This window comes from Rhipicephalus sanguineus, chromosome 6 (genome assembly GCF_013339695.2).
Source record: "Rhipicephalus sanguineus isolate Rsan-2018 chromosome 6, BIME_Rsan_1.4, whole genome shotgun sequence".
Taxonomy (NCBI): domain Eukaryota; kingdom Metazoa; phylum Arthropoda; class Arachnida; order Ixodida; family Ixodidae; genus Rhipicephalus; species Rhipicephalus sanguineus.
The window spans coordinates 152,320,636-152,327,945 of record NC_051181.1 but is presented as its reverse complement, the minus strand read 5'-3'; the positions used below and the strand labels follow the sequence as shown (position 1 = coordinate 152,327,945).

At 44.5% G+C, this 7,310-nt stretch overlaps 1 protein-coding gene across 4 annotated transcripts in view; it reads left to right on the top strand.

The window, feature by feature from the left end:
- LOC119396811 (peroxisomal targeting signal 2 receptor) overlaps positions 1–7,310 on the top strand; it is a 521,060-nt gene that overhangs the window by 148,002 nt on the left and 365,748 nt on the right. Inside the window, exon 11 of one of the 4 annotated variants that reach the window (XM_049417240.1) lies at positions 1,577–1,590. The exons of 1 other annotated variant lie outside the window; for it this stretch is intronic. The gene's annotated coding sequence lies outside the window, so the exon portion shown is untranslated. Of the gene's footprint in view, positions 1–1,420; positions 1,435–1,508; positions 1,523–1,576; positions 1,591–7,310 lie in introns of those variants that run through there. 2 more of the 4 variants (XM_049417241.1, XM_049417242.1) reach the window with 2 other exon arrangements.

Genomic DNA, 7,310 nt, shown 5'->3' with positions numbered 1-7,310 from the left:
ATTCTGCTTCTATGGAAGAGTTGCAGAAAGGTATCGTGTCTTCTGTCTTTGCGGATCAACTAAATTTTCACATTATGCTTACATTGCATAAGTGCTGCTGGATATCTTGTCTACTGGGTGAGTAAGCTCATCGCATTTCGCTCGGTACTGCAGTGTAGTCATCGAGCAACGCGAGTGCATTGACCCTAGGTGAGGTCAAGGCTCAAGTGTTTCTTATAGAGAGTCGCTGGATACGTTACTATCATTATGATAGTTAATTGCTAATTAATTATACGCAACGTAATTGATGCTCAGTGGAGACACTCAGACTCTCCGAGAGCTCTTGGCAATTTGTTCACGGTACCCTCGAGTCGCAGCAAATGCCCGTGTAACTTTGACTTGCCAGCTCGCCTGCTCTGTTGCTCCCTGTGTGTTCCGCTTCCCTTCTATACACTGAAGTTGATAAGAAGAAAAAAGAACAGGCGCTGTCACTTTGCATAGTAATGCAACACCTGAACATTCATGTATAAAGCGATGGCGAAGGAAGTATGTTCCTTTTTTTTTCTAATTTGTTACTATATGAGGCGTTCGCAGGTGCGTGCATGCTACACATACGAGTTATTGATTTTCTAAGTTTATCTAGAAAGTCCACGCTATCCGATTTCATGTTTCTTAACACTTTGATCGTTCAAACCAGAAAGGAGCGCCACTTCTTTAATCGATTTAAAAGGTGTTATTTAAGCTCATTAATCACCTTTAAACGGCGCCTTGTGGTCAGAATCACAGCTACTCCCCGACGCCGGCGGACGTGCCCATGCATATTAACGCGTGCGATGAGGCTATAAAGAAAAGTTAATGTGTTTCTTTTTCCATATTTGTTTCTTGCTGCGGAGGGGTTGCTCGCTGCGAAAACTTTGAAGCGGTAACGCGCTCATCAGAATGCGTAACACGCGTGCACAACTGCATACAAGGTTATAGATTGTATTGAAGTAGAGATCGCGGAGTCCCTCACTTCACTTGAAGGCGCACGCATCGCTTCGTGATGACTCGACAAAAATCGTAGACTTCGTAGACAGGGAGCGTACTGTGATACGCAGGCGACAGATAACGAAGAACTCAAATGAAATAAAGAGCCACAAAGCTTTTCTACCTATGTAAATGCTGATGAAATTCAGGAGCCAATTGCACAACATAACCGTGGCTGAATTGCGCTCGTAGTGCAAGACTGACAATGACATGAGCATCCGCGTAAAAGTCTGTGTGACGCATATATCGACAACTTACTCTACGAGAAAACGTCAGTCGAACCGCTTCGCGAGAAACACTAGGCAAGAAAATACAAACAAACAAACAAACAAACAAACAAACAAACAAACAAACAAACAAACAGACAGACAGACGGACGAACAAACAAACAGACAGACAGACAGACAGACAGACAGACAAACAAACAAACAAACAGACAGACAGACAGACAGAGAGACAGACAGACAGACGAACAAACAAACAAACAAACAGACAGACAACCAGACAAACAAACAAACAAACAAACAGACAGACAGACAGACAGACAGACAGACGAACAAACAAACAGACAGACAAACAAACAAACAAACAAACAAACAGACAGACAGACAGACAGACAGACAGACAGACAGAGAGACAGACAGACAGACGAACAAACAAACAGACAGACAAACAGACAGACAGACAGACAGACAGACAGACAGACGAACAAACAAACAGACAGACAGACAGACAGATAGATAGATAGATAGATAGATAGATAGATAGATAGATAGATAGATAGATAGATAGATAGATAGATAGATAGATAGATAGATAGATAGATAGATAGATAGATAGATAGATAGATAGATAGATAGATAGATAGATAGATAGATAGATAGTGATGGCTTCTTGGTTACGTAATTCACTCAGACGGACAAGCGACTGTGTGCTCAAGCTCCAACGGAAGCTCTACGCCCACCTCTTGCAACAGTCCGCCTATGAATTTCGAAATGCCTCTCATTCCAAAAGCACCCGGGGGCATCTAGAGGCGAGAGAGAGGGAGAGATAGAGACAGCGATGCGACGAGGCGTGTTGCTACATCCAGCACTTTTTTCTTTTTCTCCACTCAAAACTCTTTCACGCAGACGCCTCAAATTTCTCTCTTCAGAGTTCCGTGTCGAAACACAGGGTCGAGACAGGGCTAGATGAGGCAAGCGACGCCAGAACGCCGCGAGCTTTTGGAAACTATGTAGCGCCGTGCTCAGCGAGCGGGCCTACATCCGTGGCTCCACCTCAACAAATCCGTGCAGTGAAGTGGAAGCTACGGGTCACCTAACATCAAATGGAAGGAAGGTCATCTGAGGGACGGATTCTCGTACTGTCCGTCTCTGATCGCCTTCAGCGGGGCATGCCCACTGAATGGAAGCTCATCGGAAGGATCAATATCGCGCAAAACGGGCAAGCCCACTTTCAGGAAGCTGACTTTTGTTGCTGCAAAATGGATAACGGGGCTAACTGGTTATGCGCTCATCTTCGAAACTTGTTAAGCGCTGCAAAAGCAGCGGCACAGTATGCAACAGGACCCACTAGCAACTGAAAAGTTCATTGAACAAGCTTAAGATATAACAATGCTACCACGCATGCGGAAACAGAGAAGGTATTACCGATAGAAATCATCAGGGGCGTAGCCAGAAAGTTTTTTCGAGAGGGGGGAGGTGGTGGGGGGATTACTCTTTGTGTATGTTTGTGCATGCGTTCATATGTGCGCGTGCATATATAAACGCGCAAAATTGAAAGAAATTTGGAAGGGGGTTAGAACTCGCCACCCCCCTCGCTACGCCAGTGGAAATATTTGTTGATTAATCTTCAAAAAAAAAAAATGTCGAAACGTCACCGAGATATGCCGACAACGCCCAAGTGTTAAGAGCCAAGAAAGGCGAACTGCTTATCGTAAAGCTCATTATCGAAAGGAACTCTCGTTGCCGATTGAAGGTGAGCTCTACAGGCTTCACTGCACTGCAGGGAATTGATGAGGCGAAGTATAGTTGAGAACTGCAGCAGTACTGAAAAAAAGAAAAAAGGAAGAAAGAAGGAACAGAGAGGGAGAGAGAGAAGCCCTACCCGAAATTGGGAGCATTAGGCGCCTACGTGATCCCAGTGCATACTATGCTGGGGATCTCGCTCTCCCGCACCTCGCGCACCGTCGCTGATTTTGCAAGTGCTGCTAGCGGTGAAGATTAATGATGGAAATTGCACGTGATGGAAATTGCTTGCCTCCAAAAAACCTAGCCTCCTCTTACGAAAAAAAGAAGAAAAAGAAGGAAAAGAAAGAAAGACAGCGAGAAGGAAAAAAACAACAATTAAGGTACGTTGCATAGCGTGTTATCATGCTCCGCGCAGAACGGCGTCGCGTTTTAAGTGGTTCTAACGTGATGTCCTCAGCGTCATATTTTGGTCGTGCTCCGCTATTTTTTTTTTATTATTTGAGCCGAGAAGACCTCTCATACTCATTTTAATGCTTGCTAACTGAAACAATCCGAGGCTATTACAAAAACCTTAACTTCAGTACCTCGGAAACACAAATCTAGCCTCGTGACTATCGCTCTGAATAACACATACAAAAAGAACAAAAAATAAAGAACTTTTTATGAGTAAGTGTCCCCAACCCTGATTCGATTCCAGATACCAACTTGGTGCTTCCTCTGTTTACACTTGTGATGAATAATCGTCACCGAAGCAAAAACAGTCTCGACAGGCTGTTCAATCGATCGGCACGCTTTTGTCTCTTGGCTAATGAGCTTTGCAAGAAATTTGTTCGGCGGATAGTTGCAATGGTAAGCGCTCCGTACAAGGACCTATCCCTCTCTTCGTTTACATGTAACGCACATACGCTGATAATGGGACATAGTAATCATGCCTCGCTACTTCTCAGTTAATTAATGGCCGGTCTAGGTAAAGTATAATTTACGCACACTAAGAAACAAGAGCCTGTAAAAACAGAAGTACAAAAAAGAAGGCGTCTGGTTTCTAAAGCTGCTGAACTTTACTTTGTTGAGTTCAGTTGAGTTGAGTTTACTTACCACATACAGTTTTACAGTAAGTGGTCGGGACAGGGGAAAAAAAAGCTGCATGAAACAGATTGACAATGCCACACGTCCACAGGTTCACTCTGACAGCAAGACGGCAGTAGCAAAATAAATTTCAAGACAATTCAAACCAGCAGTGCAGACGCTTTAGAGTGAAAAAAAAAGAAAGTTATACAAAGGGAAATATCACTACGGACATATTTAACAAAGCATATTCAAAATGGAAGTATTAGAGAGAACACGTACATTTTCAGAAATAATTTTGAAATTATTTAGTATATTTCGCAAGCAATAACACAACGCCTCAAAACCATAGTTAGTGTGCAGCCTGGGAGCATACCAATGTTCACAGCGCCGGTTTAGGCGCGTAGAAGGATTTAGTCGTAGATTAGCTAGACAGCGTACATAACCGTGACTTTTTATGGTACCAGATCTAAAAGAGATTAATAAGGAGTATTCACAGAGTAGGGTTAATTTGATTATTTTATATTTAACGAATATTTGTTAAGTGTGGGCGTTAAAAGGAAGGTTTGCGAGAGAACCTAGTGCCTTTTTTTTGTAAGATAATAAGATTGCTTATGGATTATTTATGGATGTGCTGCCATCAGAATCTGCGAATGTATACACAGTCTTGACTTGTCGATGTATATGGGTGCAAGGACATGGTCAGAAGCAAGAGAACAATATAAATGACAGAAACATACGCCTCCGTTGTATCACATTAGCCCGAAAAATCTGTTTTTGCTTTCGCGCATCCTCCTTCCAATGTATCTGGTTAGTTTTCCGCTATATTTCGCCGGTGAAGGATCATTTCTTTGCAAACCGCGGTCTGGGGCCGCCCTTACATCTGGCGTCTCCTAGGGCGAAACGCATCAATGCTCCATACAATATCTTAGCTGTGCCGCTTCAGCATCTACGGCAGACCTAATCTAGGGACCATAGTAGACGTGCCCCACATCGTTGTTGCCAACCTCCCTCTCCTACTTTACATTCTCAGGTGGCAGGGCCTGTGCCTAGCCTAACCGCAGTGGTGGTAGCGTCCGCATTCGATGCGGGAGGTACTGGGTTCGATTACCAGTGCCTCCCCCATGCTAGGTTGATTACCAGGACAACCGCAATCGCTTTGATATTACAGAACAGATCATGAGCTAAGGCTCTAGTGAAAACCTTATTATAGATGGATGAAATCGTTCCCTGTCCCACTGAAAACTATCAGAGGCACGCACAGAAAGAAAAAAGTTTTTTTTTTCGCACATATATTCTCTTAGCGCCGGCAAAATGACTGGACATGACCCTACTGAAGCGTATAGAGGCTATACAAGACGTAACCATAATTATTTCGCACATTACACTAGCTTCTTTAACAACGACGGTATTAGTAATTCGGTACACAAAACAGAAAATGTGAGGACACAAATAAGAAAAGAAAAAGTGTTGATAGCACGTACATAACTTGGACACTCAGTTTACCTGACAGCCCAGCGGAATGTTGGCGTGATTGAATGCAACTTACTACGTGGATGTTTGCCTGTGCTGCGTAGTACCAATCTGTTTGTTTGCTTGTTTGTTTGTTTGTTTGTTTGTTTGTTTGTTTGTTTGTTTGTTTGTTTGTTTGTTTCGTATTGCTTTCTCGGACACCGGGGAGGAAGATAATCTGACGGAACGAAAGGGATTTTCCACATCCAAAGTCGATAATAGCTGCAGTCACTTAATTTCAAACCGGCACGTTGCAAGCGGTAGAGAGTACGCACTTCAATGCGGGCGTATCGAAGGGGTTACGCTACTAAACATTGTCTGCAGACAATGCAGACAATGTTCGCAGAGAGCTCCTAATATTGCATTTGCCTGACCGTAGTAATCCTCGATTACAAAAACAACAAACCCTAGAGGTTAATTCAGAGAAAAATGAATCAGACGCTTGATTAGCCTTAATCCACTCGAGAGACACCCCTTTAAAAGCTCAGAAAATAAATACAGCCCGCATTCTCCCGTGTCGGGCGATTGTAAGTAAAAGTGAATTACTTCAATGAGACAAATTTTAAGCCGTTGAGCCGTGCGGCCACGCCGAGTCTTCAACATTACATTCTTCTTTTCTTTCTTTCTTTTATTTTCTCTCTTTTTTTGTGTGAAGTGCCCGCTGTTTTAGCCTGTTTCACGGTGTCACAGTTCCGGAAAAGATTACTCTTACTCAATTTTTCATTCGCCCGTTCTTTTCTTTTTCTTTTCATATATTTCTGAGCAGCGTGTCAGGTCATTTCGCTTGCCTGAGCTTAAAAGAAGGAACACTGGAAGTTCGGGCAAACAAGAAGAAGCATAGAGGTACGGTTAGAAAACAACGGGACAACATAATATGAAGTATAAAAGGAAAAAAAAACTAGACTAACCTACTACTATGCCCTCGCCTCGCGATTTAAGCGCCTTTATTATTTTTTTTTTAAACACGAGTGCAGTGAGTTGACAGCGAAAAGAAGAAGAAAAAAAAAAGAACTCAGATACACAACAGCAAAAGTACCTTGTACAATTACAGATAAAGCAGCTAAACCGGAACGAACCTCTTTTCCCTACCATCATCCCTCTTCCCTTTCCAAACTCTCCGTTTAGGGAGGCTTTTTAGGGAAGCCAGTGGCCTGGAGATGGCGTTAGCCGGGTCGATACGCTCAGCGAAAGGGAGTGGAACAAATATCGGACGGAGAAAGACGAAACGAAGGAGTGAGTGGAGAAAGGGGGGGGGGCAGACACGACGAACAGCGGCCGCGTCCCTCTCCTCCTCCTTTTTCCTCCAGCAAACTTCCTTTCTCACGAGTCCCCCCCTACACTGACTGGCCTCGTCTATGCAGCACCGCCGCACAGCTCCGGCGCTGTGCAGCGAAGCCGACAACGCGGTAGCGGTGGCGCTCGCTCGCTGACGACGAGTCGTGCCGAGCTCGCGTTGCCAGCCGGCGGAACACCTTTCGGCTCGCCGCCACCTTGGCGTCGTGTTTCAGAGCCAATAAGTGGAGGGGGGCACGCACGAAACGGTGTTTACGTTGGCAGGCGCGCGGGGGAGGAGATAGATGGGAGCTGCGCTGGCGAACGACAGGACGTGCTTCTTCATCCTTCGTTTGTTCTCCTCAATCCTTTAACGTTATTTCTTTCGACTCGTTAGCGAAAGTGGTCGGAGGTCTGCTTCGCCCGCTTCGGCGTCACCGATCGCAGCTTTTTTTATTGGTAGCCCGAAATTCTAGCTCTTGAGCC